Source organism: Urocitellus parryii, chromosome 10 (assembly GCF_045843805.1).
Source record: "Urocitellus parryii isolate mUroPar1 chromosome 10, mUroPar1.hap1, whole genome shotgun sequence".
Taxonomy (NCBI): Eukaryota; Metazoa; Chordata; class Mammalia; order Rodentia; family Sciuridae; genus Urocitellus; species Urocitellus parryii.
Window position 1 is genome coordinate 91,156,907 of NC_135540.1, and position 16,818 is coordinate 91,173,724.

Genomic DNA, 16,818 nt, shown 5'->3' on the forward strand with positions numbered 1-16,818 from the left:
TTTATAGTCCACTACTCCTCTTTCCTGCTATTATGCACAAACCTGCAGTTCCTAACAGGTGATGCAGGAAACATTAAAGAAATAGTGTCCACATTTTGGTGTTTCAACCAAAATACAGATGAGCTAAGTTTTATTATGATGTTTAAATGTGAATATAAACATCCTCACCATTTTTCTTATCTGATAGGATGTGGTGTGGTGGTGTCTTTGGAGCATGAGTTTGCTTGTTGTTCACTGTGCCATGAATATTACAGAACTATCACAACAGTGCCTCATCATGTTCATTAAATAAATTAGTGAAGAAATAAATGAGTGAAGAAAGTGAAGGAGGGTGAGAAAGAAGACCATATAATTTGACACTTTTAAATAACTAATGCAATTTTCATTTTTATATCAGACATATATCAATAGTTAGTGAAACCTATGTACATTTTTTCACATTGTGAATATACTAGAGATTGACTTTGTGTATGAGAAGAGACTATGTACCTATAAAGCTTTGAAGACACATGGAATTACCCCAAGAATCATTAAATCAATTTAATTAATATTACATATGTGCCTTCCTAAAACATTTATTATATTGTATATTACCAAAAGAATAACCATAATTTTACTACAACATGACATAGAAGATTCACATAATATTATGTTCTTAAAAATTTGACGCAAAATCAAACCACTGGTTTTTGTTTGACATGGGATCAAAAGGCAAATCATGCTTTTAAGGGTTATTATGTGGCTACCCCAATCTGAAAATATGCAAAAAATTATTTTAAGGTATTGTTTAACATGGTAAAGGGTATCCATGATAAACACAAAACTAACATCAAACTGAACAGCCAAAAACTAAAAACAGGAACAAGACAAGGATGTTCACTTTCACCATTCCTATTCAGCATGGTCCTTAAAACAATAGAGCAATCAGGAAAGGAAAAGAGTAAAAGGATACAAGTAGGAAAAGAAGAAGTTAAATTATCTCTGATTGCTGATGACATGATATTATATTTAGAAGATTCAAAAAACTCTACCAGAATACTTCAACAGCTGATAAGCAAATTTATTAAAGTGGCAAGACCAAGATAAACATACATAAATCCATTGATTTCCTATATTACAATAATAAATCGGGTAAAGGACAAATTAGGAAAAGTATTCCATTCACCATAACCTCAAAAAAAATACTTGAGGAAAAATCTAATCAAGGAGGTGAAGGACCACTATAATAAAAACTATAGAACATTGAAAAGAAATTGAAGAAGACCTAAAAGATGAAAAGATCTCCCATTTTTTTGGAAGGCAGAATCAATATTGTCAAAATGGCCATTCTACCAAATCTGTTATATAGATTCAATGCAATCAGCATCACAATATGACTGATAGTCCTCACAGAATGATAAAAGAAATTTTAAAATTCATTTGAAAAATATGAGAATAAGAATAGCCAAAGCAATCTTGAACAACAAGAGTAATGCTAGAGGTATCACAATACCAGACCTCAAATTATACTGTACAGCTATAGAAATAAAAACACATGATACTGGCATGAAAGCAGACATAAATACCAATGAAATGAAACAGAAGACAAAAGGACAAACCCACACAGACACAGTCATCTGATACCAGACAAAGTTGCCAAAAACGTATCTTGGAGAAAAGATAGACCTTTTAACAACTGGTGTTAGGAAAATTGGATATTCACGTGGGAAAGAATGAAAATAGACTTCTCACACTCACCCTGTGCAAAAGTCAACCTAAAGTGGATCAAATATTTAGGAATTCGACTAGAAACTCTGCAAATGCTAAAAGACAATGTAGGCTTGACACTCCAACATGTTTCCACAGGTGTTGACTGTCTTAACATGACTCCCAAAGCACAAGAAATAAACCCAAAACTCAGTAAGTCAGACATCATTAAATTAAAAATCTTCTTCATAGCAAAGGAAACAATGGAAAGAATGAAGAGAGACGTTACAGAATGGGAGAAGATGTTTGCCACTTGCTCCTCTGATATCCAGAATATATAAAGAATTAAAAAATATTAACACAAAAAATAAATAACCAATTAACAAAAGGGCAAAAGACCTGAACACACACTTCTCAAAAGAATAAACAGAAATGGCCAAAAATTATGTGAAAAAGCATTTGATATCCTAAACAATCGGATAAATGCAAATGAGAACTGCACTAAAATTTTATCTCATTCCAGTCAGAATGGTAATTATTAAGAATAAAAATAATAATAAATGGTGGTGGGAATGGGGTGGGGGCCCACACATACATTGTTGGTGGAACTGCAAATTAGTGGGAACACTCTGGAAAGTATTATGGAGATTTCTCAAAAACCTAAGAATGGAACCAGAAAATGACCCAGCTATTTCACTACTCAATATTTATTCTAAAGATCTAAATTGAGCATAACATACTACAGGGATGCAGCCACATCAATGTTTATAGCAGGACTATTCACAATAACCAAGCTATGAAACCAGCCTAGATGCCCCTCAATGGAGAATAGGTAAAGAAAATGTGACATATGTACATAATGAAGTCATGAAGAGGGATCCATTTATGGCATTTGGTGGAAAACAGGTGGAACTTGAGACCATCATGCTACATAAAATTAGCCAGATCTAGAAAGTCAAAGTGTGAATGTTTTCTCTAATATGTGAAAGCTAGGCTAAAATAGGAAAAGAAGGAGAAAGAGAGGGAGGGGATAGCGGAAGGAGAAGGGGAAGGGAAAGAGGAGGAGGAGGAAGAAGGGAAAGAAAAAGGAAGAGAAGAGAGGGAGGAGCGAAAAGGGTGGTGGAACTACATGAAAATAGAATAGAGATCAGTGAACTAGAGTAAGGGGACTTGTGGGGAGGGAGGAGTGACAGGAAAAGGGAACAATGGTGGAATGACTCAGACCTAACTTTCCTCTGTGAATATGCCACAGTGAATCGCGCCTTCATGCATATATACAAGACACTAATTAAACAAAAAGTAGAAATAAATAGAAAGATCAGAGGAATAGAGAGAAGGAAACTAGGTCAGGGAGGAAAGGAAGTCTCAGGAATAGTTCAGAAAACTGTAGTAGGGGGCATACCCTAAGGGCTTCCGGAGCCCAAGATCTCATAATTAGTAAACTTTTAGAGAAATTCACCTATGCTCAGATCTATTAGATTCCAAAGTCCATGGTGACACTGCATATTTGAGCCAAATTGCCTGTTTCACTTTTTTTTTTTTTGCTGTCGTGACAAATTACCAGAAACAAAATAGATTTGTTGTGTCAAACTTGTAGGTCATATGTTGAAAATGGATGCTTTCAGGATAGAATTAAGGAGCCACAAAGCTGCATTCCTGGAAGCTATAGAGGAGAATCTACTTTCCATTCTTTTTTAGCTTCTAGAGGATCCTTGAGTTTTTAGCTCAGTGCCTGACTTCTTCATTTTCCAACCATTGATGACTGCTTGAATTTTTTTTCATATCACATGACTCTCATTCTTCTGCCTTCCTTTTCCACTTTGAAGAGTTTTTGTGATTACAATATGCTCACCTGCCTAATCTCAATTTCAGATGATTGGCAACATTAATTCCATCTCCAACCTTAATTATTTTGCCTTATAACTTGACATATTCACAAATTTTAGGAATTAGAATATGAATGTCTTTGAGGGTTGAGAAATTCTTAGTCTGCCTGAAACACTTCCTTATAATACAAAATATTTGTAACTGGTAGACCTAAAATCTGGCCTGTTCTATAAGGGAATGCCTTGCCAGTCCTAAGAGTTGAGATGACCCCTGTATTGTTCAAAGTATTTTTTCACTGCTTCTTGTATTTATTTTCTCCATTATTCTTAGAGATTTTTTTATTCAGGAATTTCTAATGAACAGTATGATGACTAAACCATAATGATAATATCTAAAGTTTACATTTGAGCAATTCTCATTTGTAACATAACATAAGCAAACTTTAAGGTCACAGCAGAATTAGCTTATGGGAATTAAGCTTTCTTTCTTGATGTTTCATTCTCTTTGCTTCCATGATAAAAACATTAACAAGATATTGTCTTCCTTTTGGCTCTTCTCTTCCTCTTCATAGATTTTCCTGGATATCTTCATTTTCTCTCTCATAGTATATTATGGTGATATTAAGGATGTATCCTCAGCCTACTTCCCTTCTGAATGAAACATCTTTCATGTACAATGTCTTCTATGTTCAGAGTGCTGAATACAATCAATATGCTGGTAAGTTCCAAAGCTGCAGCTCTAGTATGCATGTTCTGCTCCCCAGTATCAACTTATGCAATTAACTCACTTCTGCATTTCTGTAGTATAATTGCCTTCAGCCTGTCTATTTAATCTATTATGTAGTTTAACACTTGAAGATCTGGAATGCAGCTCATCACTGTGCCTCCAGTGTCAAAGAGGTTTTATGATATCCATTACACAGTCACATGTTGTTTAATATTGTCAGTTGCTGTGTTTTCCTTTTGATAACTCAAGGAGATAAATACTGTTGGTTTTAATTTTAGGTAAAATAAATATGAGGGACTGTGGTAACAGACTACACAAAATGCTTTGATCATAGGCAAATATAGGAGGAGAAGGAGGATGTGATGGAGGAAGATTTGGCACAAACATCACTCCAAATACCAAACTTGAGTAGCATTGCTAAAGCATCTATGTAATACCACACTTGTGACAGACCCGTGAACCTTTAATGATATTTCCGTGAACACCATGGCATTTTCAAAGACCATGCTGGCCTTTATAGATGATCAGATATCTCTTTCCCTTACTTATAATATATCAGATATGTTCTGGCCCATCAATCTAAAATATCCTACTACTGTGACTGATATTAAAATCATAAATAGCCCAGGGTTTTCCTTTGGTTTATAACCCACTGTTCCTGTTTCCCACTATCTTATAGAATCCCTGTTCCTAAACTGTTGAATCAGAAAAGGAGAAAAATAATATGTACCCTTTGACCTTCCAAACTCAGGTTCCATCATTTTAGTTTTATGGTAGCTTCAAATATTTTAACTTCCACTTGTAACCTGGTAGGATATGGTTGTTTGGTGGATCCTTGGAGCATCATGTTGGTTTGCAAAGTTGTGAATATCACAGGTCTGTTGAACAGTGGCTAATAATTCTGGTTATAGGAATTAATGAAACATAAGTGAAAGAGGAAAGTTATGGATTGAGAGAAAATAAAATGAAGGGAGGCAGTCATTTAACTTGTTCAAAATCACTAAAATCAGGTTCATCTTTAAAAATCAGTCATATTGCTGTCTGAGGAGGACTCCGGGAGCCAGTGTGCCTTTTGACCTGCCACAGCCACACTTCTGGATGTCTGCGACTTCTGCACCTTCGTCCAGCCCTCAGTAAGACTTCATGCCCCCAGAGTAAGCTAATTCTTCTTCCTTTGGTTCCTACAATTGAACCCAGTGTTGCTAATCACTGAGCCACATGTCAGCCCTTGGAGACAGTCTGGCCTAATTGTCCAGGCTCGCCTACTATTGCTGCAGTCCTCTGGGGATTATAGCCTTGAGCATGCCCACCCTGGCCTCAGCTAATTGTTCACATGAAGATAAGACTAGCATATTGAGTCGCTAGTGGTGGTAGAGAACCCTGGTCTCATGGACCCTATTAGGCTACTAGGATGCCCACTAAAGAGGACATGCAAGGGTGAAATGGGAATGTGGTTTCCCCTAGAGGCATTATTACTGGGTACCCTTAACTCTAGGCCATTTTCAGTATGCCTAATTTCTGGTGGCCAGTAGGTTTGACATTCATGTTCCAATTGGGGTAGTGTCCAATCCTAACCCTCAGCTACAGAGGAATTCAGAGAGTTACAGACTTTCATTGTTGCCTAGGTTCCCTGTGCCTTTGATTCTCCCTTTCCAAAGGGCCCCCAAGGGAGACTGGGATTGTGGGGAACTGCCAGAGCCTTAGCCATTGCTGAGATCTGCTTGGGAAGGTGGCTACCTGCACTGGACATCCTCCGACCTGGGCCAAGTGTTGGCATTGCAGGCAGGAACTACAACCCAGCGGAACATTGTCTTTAATAAACTGTTTTCTTTGAAAAAAAATCAGTCATATTTTAATACTTAGTAGACCTTATATATCTTTTATTCCACTGAACATATATTAGAGATTCATTTGGCTTTGCACAATAATGAAAAAGAGCATGTGTCTAGGATGATTATACCACATGAAAAGTCATTTTAATTGAATTTGACTGTATTAATTAATTCATTTAGGAAAACATTTAAATTTATTGTATATCAACTGGGGAATATCCCTAATTCTCAATCTCAAGACACATAATGCATTGATTATTTGGTTTCTCCAACTTTGTAGTTCACAATCAATCACCAGGACATGAGTTCAAATGTGTGTTCCTAGGGCAGCCTCAGGAGTTCAATCCATCAAATTTGGAAAAAAGGATCAAGAATACTCGACCAGTGTAATTTCACATCATGCTGAACCACAAGAATGAGATCCTAATTAGAATAAGTTATACTCCATATATGTCAAAATATATTCTACTGTCATGTATATTAAAAATAACAAAGCTAAATAATATGAAATAAGAAAATATCTTCATGTTGTGGAGACAAAGAAAAAATTATTAAATAGCACAATGATCACTAAAATTTAAGTAATTTGTTGGTAAAGTGGACTATATTAAATTAAGAAATTTTGTTCATCAAATGTCACTATCAGAAAAGAACAAAGTTAGCCACAGAGAAAAAGCTACTTGCAACACATGTAAAGGATGATCTGTCCACAATATATAAAAGTTTTTCAGTCCCACAAAATATATACAGACAACTCAATATATCTTCTTTACAAAATATATTATCCAAAAAACTAATAGCCTATGAGAGGTGCTTAGCCTAATTAAAAATTAGGGAAACACAAATTGGAAAAAAAACAAAAAAACATCTACCCATGAATTATCAATTCCAGCCCCGGCATGTCCCCAGAGAAATTCAAGTATGTGTGTATAAAAAGACATTTTCAAGAATGCGTACAGCAATGTTATTTGTAACAACAACAAATTTGAAGCAACTCCAATGTACTCACAGTAGAAATTGTGGTGCACACCATTCAGTGAGATACTCTATAGCAATAGTGACTGAAAAAAAAAATCTCAGAAACATACAACAGTAATTTTCCAAACATTACTTTGAGCATAGAAATTCAATACAAGAGAACACATAGTATGTGACTTCACTTATATAAATACAGGAATATGAAAAACTAAACTACAGGTTTGGAAGCCCACATAGTAATGAAATAGTGAGGGAATATTCTGTGAAGGGAACCTAAGTTTGGAGATGATGAAAATGTCCAATTGGTTATAGTAATGGATTATAATGAGCAGTGTGCTTATGATATCTACACTCTTTTATGTGTGCTATATTTTATATTTTTTAATTCAGCAATTGTTTGTGGGATTGCACATTATTACAACCATTATGGAAATCAGTATGGAGGTTTCTCAAAAGACTAGGAATGAAAGCATATGACTCATTTATACCACTTCTTGTTATCTGTGCTAAAGAATTAAAGTCAGCATACTATGGTCATACATGCATACCCATGTTTATAGAAGCACAATTCACAATAGCCTAATCATTAAACCAGCCTAGGTGTCCATCAATGGATGAAAGAAAAAATAAAATGTGTTTTATATACATATATACAGTAGAGTTTCATTCAACCATAAAAGAGAATGAAATTTCAGGAAAATGGATGGTACTAAGAGCATTATGTTAGATGAAATACATCATACTCAGAAAGCCAAGGGTTGTACATTTCCTCTCATATGCAGAAGGTAGAGAGAAGATTGAAAAAAAAATTGGGGGAATTTCCTGACAAGAGAAGGGAGATGACCAGGAAGAGGAAGGAGGAAGAGGACCAGGAAGTTGGAGGAAAAGGGAAAGGGATAATATTGGGGAACAATGAAACAGATCAAAATATATTATTATATTGTATGCATGTACAAATATATAAGAATGAATCCCACTATTACACATAATTGTAATGCACCAATAAAAAATTCAGCAATGCCCTAAAACAAAAAACCAAAAACCAAAAAACAGAATTTGCATTTCAAACAAACTCCCATTTGGCACTTATTCTGGTGATCACATGTGTGACAATCTGAGTTAAAATGTCCTGTGCTATATAGTCTATCAAAATATTACCGATGATTTTCTGATATCATTTCTGAGAACAAGAAATTATCTAATCAGCAGCAAGTAAGTGGATTTTTGCATAATTTTTCCTATGAATACTGTGAATATTTTCTCCTTTGTTCACTGTAATCATGTAAACACACAGACTCTGCTGAGGGACATGAGTCCCTATGGATGCAAAATTAGTAAATTAAATTTCCAATCATAAGCACCCAGTTACTATGTGAAATATATGGCACACAGTGCCTTGGGTCACTGTTTACATGAGAACAGTTTTATCATAGAACATCCCTAATTACTGAATTTCAGCAAATATTTGCATCTAGTGCATGACTTTAAGTTTTCTAAAATGAATAGAATAAGGTAAAAGTTTCAAACAATGATCTGTAGGAAACACAATTGAGATTAGTAATGACTCAAACTCTGCCATATTGTTTATGATTTATTACAGAACAGGTAAAATATTGGTAAATGGTAACTAATATTATTGTCATAGAATCTTGCCATCTTGGAAGTACATTTGTTGAAACAGAGAACATGATGATCTACCCAAACAGTTTTCATCATTTCAACCATTTTGTGCTCTGTTTGCTCCAGAATGTGTTTCCCATTGTCTTCTCCTCACAAACATACTATGGTCATACATGCATACCCATAGAGGGATTAACCTTTGTTGGGTCATTTTGTTTCCTGGTGACTTGGTTTTCATGAACTTCTATTGTAAAACCACATTGTTAAATTGATGTTAAAATCCATAGAGACAGATTTCCGGTGGTATTTTGACTTTTCTTCTCATAGTGACCTCATACTGACATTATTTAGGAAAACAAAGGTGGCATTTCAGTGTCTTTAAATACACCAGCTCTCTAGGGAAGCACATCATCTCTTCAGCTCAGCTTCCATTAAGCTCTCCTGACTCTTGAGTCTCATCTTGTATATAGGTAATGTATTTATGTATGAGGTAACAGGAGGTCTCAGTTGAATCTTCTCAAACTAAAATCAAATACAAATAATCATGTGTATCATCTATTGATAATTTTTCATAAAGAAACAATTAAGGATTTGATAATTTCATGTCAGGATCTGAAGGTGAGTTCAAGACTCAATTCCTCTGTGCTGACCTCAGCAAACTTTGTACAAAGTGAATGAGGTGGAATGAGAACCTGTGTGTTCCTTTTTCCTGTTTGGTAGGTTACTCAGAGTCTCCTTATTTTCTTGACTAGATATATCATGTTCACTTTCTCAATAATGACTTTGATATGTGCCTTAGAGAGTAATTTTAAAGTTGATTGGAATATAATGTAAGTTCTTCATTTTTAAATGCATGTTGTTTTCCATGTTGTAAGTTTTACAGTTGTTGTATTCTATCAGTGAATATTTTCCTTCATCTTTATATAGCCCTTTTCTGCATTGAAACAGATCTGTAATTCTTTAAAATTAACACTATATAATAGACTTCTCTGTGTTTTATATTTGTTTTCTTTATATTTTCTATTTCATTTTCCATTTTCCATAAAATAATATTTTTTACGATTTCAAATTTTTGTCATTGTGTTTTTTGGGAAATATGTTCTCAAACTCCTTAAATTATGTATCAGTATATACTTATCTTATAGATGTATATCTGTACATCTGTTTATTTATGCATCTGTCCATCTTCTTCCATCTATATGTATAAAAAACACTTAGTTTTAATCTTCCCTTGATCCCCCATTTAAATTAACATGGGAATAAATTCCAGTTTCTCAAAGTAGCTGAAAGTACTTTTTTTTTCTGTACCTATTTTCAGTTAGAGGTTTCTCTTAACAATATCTTCAGTGGTCTAATTCTCAAGAAAGAAAACTGATTTGTCTTCACTGACTCTATTATAATGCCAGTCCCTGTTGTTTATTGTGCTACTTTTTAAATTTTTTATATTATACCTTTATAACCATCCATCATGGCATTATCAAAGTTCACAGTCTCACCACCATAGAAATGGTCTTCTTGCATCCAGTTCTGGCCTCCTCACATGCTGCACTATTTGCACTTTGGCCTGGTACCCTCTTTCATGTACTCTTATTTCATTTCAGTCTCCCCACAAGTCTCTACTCATCCATAATCAACTCAAATTTTACTCTGATTATCTTTGTCTATTTAAAATATTAACTCATGTGCTTTTATAGTAATTTAATATTTTCATATCAGAGCACACCCTGTTAGTTGTCAGAGTTCCCTCCAATCCTTCTGTGATGTCGGGCCATGTGTTTCAACCATGTGTCAGATATCTCTAGAATGTTTCTCAATGCTTTGAAGCACAGTGGGAATGCTAAATGCTTTTTACATGAGTGCAGGAATGAAGAGTTATCTGATTCTCACTTGTGCTTTTATAGGAGTCAGAACAATATGAGGTTCCTGGTCTTTGCCTTTCTCCTGGCTCTCATGGTTTCCATGATTGTAAGTATGTCAGGCAATTGTGAAGAATGTGTTCTCAGTGACTATTCAATGCTTCTGAATTATTCCTTGTGTTGTGAACTATTACATTGCATTGATCAGAGTCTGACTTTATAAAATGAGTGTTTTTATATGTCTAGATTCTTTGAATTAAGCAATTTAACTTTACTAAGGACATAGAATAAATCTTCAATGTATTATTCAAGGCACTCAAATCAAATTGCTTTATATAAAGGCAAAAATATTTAAAAGTGTTCCAGAAATGGTGAAACAGAGAGCTCAAGTGAAGTGTAGGATATAAATCTCTAGGTGATATGGAGTCAGAAGAGTTTGATCAAAGTCCATTAAAATCTAACCCAATTTTGTAATATGTCAAAAGAGGAATTTTCAAGTCATTTTTCACATAGCCTATCTGCTCAAGTTCACAAACACTCATTCCCAGACTTGGAAATAAAATAAAATGAAGCTTCTGCTTTTCTTCCTTAAATAAGATGTAGATCTACCAAGGTTCCAGTGCCCCGCTGTGTTGTGATTTATTGCTCTGTGTCACTGAGAAAGTCCTGCACCTGAGAGAGATCTGTCTTCATATTCTAATTCCTCCTCCTTTCTTCTCCTCTTTTTACTTAGTGACTAGTAGCATGTCCTCTAAAAAAGACATTAGTCACTAGTTCTGTGGATGTTTTGGGCAACAAGTTGCTTATGAGACTACCATTTATCAAAATTTTTTAAAAATGACAGAAGAGGAAAAATTAAAATCTAAGAAAAACAGAGAAAATCATAATAGCAGACTCTTTCAGCCATTCAAATATTTGAATACAAGTAGGTTTTGAGTTACCTGCAGATTATCTATATTAAAATTTCATTTTCAATTTTTATCTCATATTTATGGTGCTATAATGTTTCTCCATTTCACACACATTGGAAATATGGGCTAAAGTAAAATAGGTATTTGGATATAATAAACTAATTATAGCAAAAGCTTAGTTTATGCTCCTTTTAAAATTACATTGAACAAAAATAACAAGGTGAGTGTATCATTTACTCAAAATTTTACCTTCATTCTGCTTAATCATTATTGTGAGAAATTATGCCTTTCTATATTAAATCTAGATTAAGAAAATTGAGATGTTAGCTAATTCCTCCTTTTCTTTTCTTCCTAGGGAGCTGATCCATCTGACAGGGTAAGATAGTTCCAATTACTGAAAATATTTTACTACAGCTTGTATGATATTTATTTCTTTGTTTATTTATTTATTATACTGGGGATTTAACCCTGGTTTGCTGTACTACTGAGCTACACCCCCAATTCTTTTCAATTTTTGAGAGAGTCTCACAAAGTTACATAGGGTCTATGTGGTGAATCTGGTCTCACAAACTTGTGATCTTCCTGCCTCTGCCTCCGCAACTGTGGGGGTTATACATGTGCACCACATCTGGCTCATCTGGCTCATAATTTCAATTTTAATCTTTTACTTTCTTTTTACCCCCACATTTTACAGAGACATCATAGTCACAGAGGTGGCCACTATGTAAGTATTCCCCTGGTAATTTTGCAAAGTCCAAATATATTTTCTCCCTAGTGTCTATTCCATAAAAAGAAACACCTTTCTTTGACTTATTTGTGACTAAGTAATGTAAATGAAGATTTCATTAATTTATTAACATTGGAAATGATCCAAATATTTTTAAAAGAATATTTCATCATTTTTATATAAATATATATAAAAACATGAAATACATACATAATATTTTTGAAATATATATTTCATATATAATATACATGAAATATATATATAATATAATATGTATATATAATATATACACATATATACATATATAAAATATAAATATATGAAATATATGTAATATATATTATATATATATAAAATATATAATGTATAAAATATATATGGAGTATATAAATATATATATTACATATATATTTATATAAAATATATAAATATATATTATATTTATTTATATATTTATTTATATGTGATGCTGGGGATCCAACACAGGGCTTCACACATTCGAGGCAAGTGCTCTCCTGCTGAGCTACAACCCTAGTCCACATCCAAGTATCTTGGATATTAATTTAGATGGACACACATAATGCTAATCAAAAGAAGCCAAACATTCACCTGGAATTTAACTATTTTTATTTGATAGTTTTCTTGAAGTAATAAATGGTTTAAATTCTATGAAATTTGAGATGTGCTTAATGAAGAGTAGAGAAGTATAATGACATATAGAAAGTAGTGAATTTCTACCTTCTGATGATTTGGGGGTTATAAATTTATTATTATTTCTTATTATATACTATTATATATTATTTATTATTATAAACTAACAATATTAAATGATTTAAAATTTTCATTATTTAACATTTAACTGTAGTCCCCATGACCCTTTGTTTTAAATGCTTTTGATTTTGATTTTACATCTAGCAATTATATATATAAAAGGGATACAACATGGTTTTTCCTTTCTTCTCTTTTTATATTTGCAATTGGGTCTTTGTATGTTGCCCAGGCAGATTTAAAGCTCCTGGTTCAAATGATCCTCCTACCTCAGCCTTCTGACCAGGTGGCACTGTAGGCACAACCACCATTGTTGCTTTATATGACCTTTATATATATATGGGTAATGATCAGACAGGGTGACTGATATATTTATCAGCTAAGACATGTAGTACTTCTGGTTTAGGGAACATTAAAATTTTTCTTTGGAAGCAATTTTGAAATATCTGTTTTTAATCATAGCTGTTCTATTCATTCCATTGCAAACCTGTACAGTTAACCATCCTGTTTTCATCTTTCCATCTCTCTTACTGATCCGAAGCTCTGTTAATCATTATTCTCATTTTTATTGCCTAAGATAGGATAAAATGTTTAGCTTCCACATGTAAGTGACAGATGCAGTATGTTTCTCTCTGTTCCTGGTTTTTTCATCATGTCCTTCAGTTCCCTTTATATTTTTATGCAAGACAGATTTTCATTATTTGTTTATTAAGCTAGAAAATATTCCATTGTGTATATATACATATTTTCTTTATCCTTTCATCTATTGATGAACACATGGGCTGATTCTAGATATGGAATATTGTGAATCACACTCCATGAAAGATGTCAGTGCAGATGTCTCTTTGCCATAATGGTTTCGGTTCCTTTGCATATACCCACTAGTGTGATAGCTGGAACATATGGGTGTTCTATTTCCAGATTTTTGAGGAACCTCTGTACTGTTTTCCATAATGGTTATACTAAAATACATTTTTATCTGCATTGAACAAGAGTCCTCTTTTCCATAGCAGCACCTGTTTTTCTTTGGGGGCGGCGGAGAGAGAGTACTGGGCATTTAACTTAGGGGCACTCAAACACTGAGCTACATCCCCAGCCCTATTTTATATTTTATTTGGAGACACATGCTTAGTGTTTCCTTTTTGCTGAGGCTAACTTTAAACACTGGATCCTTCTTTCTCAGCCTCCAGAACCACTGGAATTATAGGCATGTGCCACCACACCAGGCCAATTTTTTTTGGTTTGTTTTTGAGAGCAGCCATTTTATATAGAGAGAAGTGTCATTAATATTTGGTTTTGATATGAATTTCTCTGATCTTAACAATGTTGAACATTTTTAATGTATTTTTAAATATTTGGATATCCTGTTTGAGAAATGTCTCTTACGGATATCCTCCAATTATTGTTATTATTTTTTATCAGATTGCATACTTTTTGCTGTTATTTAGTTCCTTACATAGTCTGGAAATACAGATTAATACTTTGCAAATATTTTCTCCTATTAGGCAGGTTGCCGGTTCATTGTGTTGATTAATTCTTTGGCTATTCAAAGATATAATATATATATATATATATATATATATATATATATATATATATATATATATATTATGGCAATGTTTATCAACATTGCTTTTGTAGCCTATGCTTTAAGGTGGCCAGACGGGTATTTTGAAGCATTTCCACTATGCTTTCTTCTAGTAGTTTCATAGATTTAAGGATTAAGTTTAGGTCTTCAATCGATTCTGAGTCATACAATGAGAGGTATGGGTCTAGTTTCTTCTGCACATGCGTACATAGTTTTCCAACCAACATTTATTGAAGAGATTGTTCTACTTTCCATACGTTTTTTCCTGTCTTTGTCCAACATCAGCTTGCCATGAATATCTGGCTATGTTTCTAGGTTCTTTGTTCTGCCCATTGTTCTAATAGCCTCCTTATGCCAATATCATGCTGTTTATGTTATTATTAGAATGTTTTGAACTCAGGTATTGTAATGCCTGTGGCTTTATCTTTTTTATATTATTTACTTATTATTTATGTATTTACTTGTGTATTTTGCTCACTTTTGCTTTGGATAATTGGGGTCTTTTGGGGTTCCATTATGATTTTCTGATTGTATTTTCTAGTTCTGTGAAGAACGTCACTGGCATTTTTATAAGGAATTGCATGGAATCTGTTTTGCCTTATTTTGTTCTTATTCTATTCAATTCATCTAAAGCAGTTGACAATTTAATCTATATTCACAAATATGACTGACAGACATATGCTCTAATTCTGTTAATTTGTTTTTGATAGTTCATATTCTATGTTCCTTATTCCTTCCTATTTACTTTTCTTTGGAACCTATTGCTTGAAGAGTTATTGGATTTCTTGGAAGCATCTGTTATCTTGCTGCACAGGGCTGCCCAATTTTTATCTTAGTGCCTTTGCAGAACAAGCTGCTTAGTGTTGATCTCCCAGGTATTTCCATGATCAATGGGAAGAGGCAGCATCTCTTGGCTGCTTAGCAATGCTTAAGGACTGTGGAACTAATGGATGGAGAGTCTTATTGCTTCCATAAATTCTTGGAAGGATAGGGTGGCAACATGGAACCTTTCACCAGAAGGCTGGGTGCAAAGTACAAGGTTAGCTGTTCTCTTCTGTAGTCAAAGCAAGGATGTTGTAACCTACTATCTCCCTGATTGGATTGAGGATCTTTGAGGACCATAACCTTCTGCAGGGGTGAATGCCCTATCTCAGGTGATTCTGGCATAAATAGAGACTAGCAGGGGGCTCCAGCTCACTGTTTCCTATCTAGTGAAGTCCTTGGTTCAGGGTTGATCTCAAGAAATATGAATGTAGAAGTATGTGTGTTCTTCCCTTTATAAGCCAACGTGTACTTCTGTGATATGAAATAATTCTATCATTTTCATGGCACTTGACACTCACCCTCAAACATTTCATTCAATTTGGTGTTTTCTTCTTTTTATTGGCTTTCTTTCGTAGAGTGAAGTGCTTTAGGCACATATACGTATTTCTGATGTCAGTAACTTATATTATTAGATTGATCATTTTAATTTAATATGACTAACTAACTCTTTACTAAAATATAAAATAGAGGAATTGAAATGGTACCACAAAAAAGTTTAGAAGGAAGCATGAGGATAATTAACAGATTAGGAAATTGTGTAGTAGAATCGAAAGCCAGTAAATACATTAGAATTAAAGAGAGAGATGGAAGGACTCTACAGAAGCTGGAAGTAGGAAATTTCTCCTTTCTCAAATATTCCTTGATTGGCAAGAGACTAAGTTGGAGGTAACATCCTAAAGGAGCTATAATGCCCAGAATGGTTGATTGTAATCACTGCTTTCACAATGTTGTCAGTAATCTGGTTATATTAATTCTCTGTCATTTTACCACTTTTAAACTTTTTAAAAAGATAAAACCTAATAAAATTGTGAAAATACAATCCTGTAATGGATATACAATTTCTTATTGATATTCATCACCTAATCTTTACATGACAATTATTTTGAAAAAGTCATTCTTACATCGTCTCAAATATCTCATGTTTTCTTCCATGCATATGCAGAAAAGGCATCACAGAGATCTGAGCTTTGAAGATTCACCATTCTCATCATATTCAGACAATACAAATTCGGATTCATATTCCCAAGAATATCGTTTCCCTCCTCCTCAGTAACCACTGTGCTTGATCTAAGAGGTAAGCTGGGTCTTAGACATTTTGTTTGTTTGTTTTAACCTTCCTACGCCGAGAATGCTGACAGTTAAAGGAAGAAAACAAAAATCCAACTTCAAATAAAAACACAATCCAGTTAAGAAGTGTATCTTGGTAAAACTCTTCTGAAGAGCATTCAGTTACCTAAATGCTTCTAGAGGATGA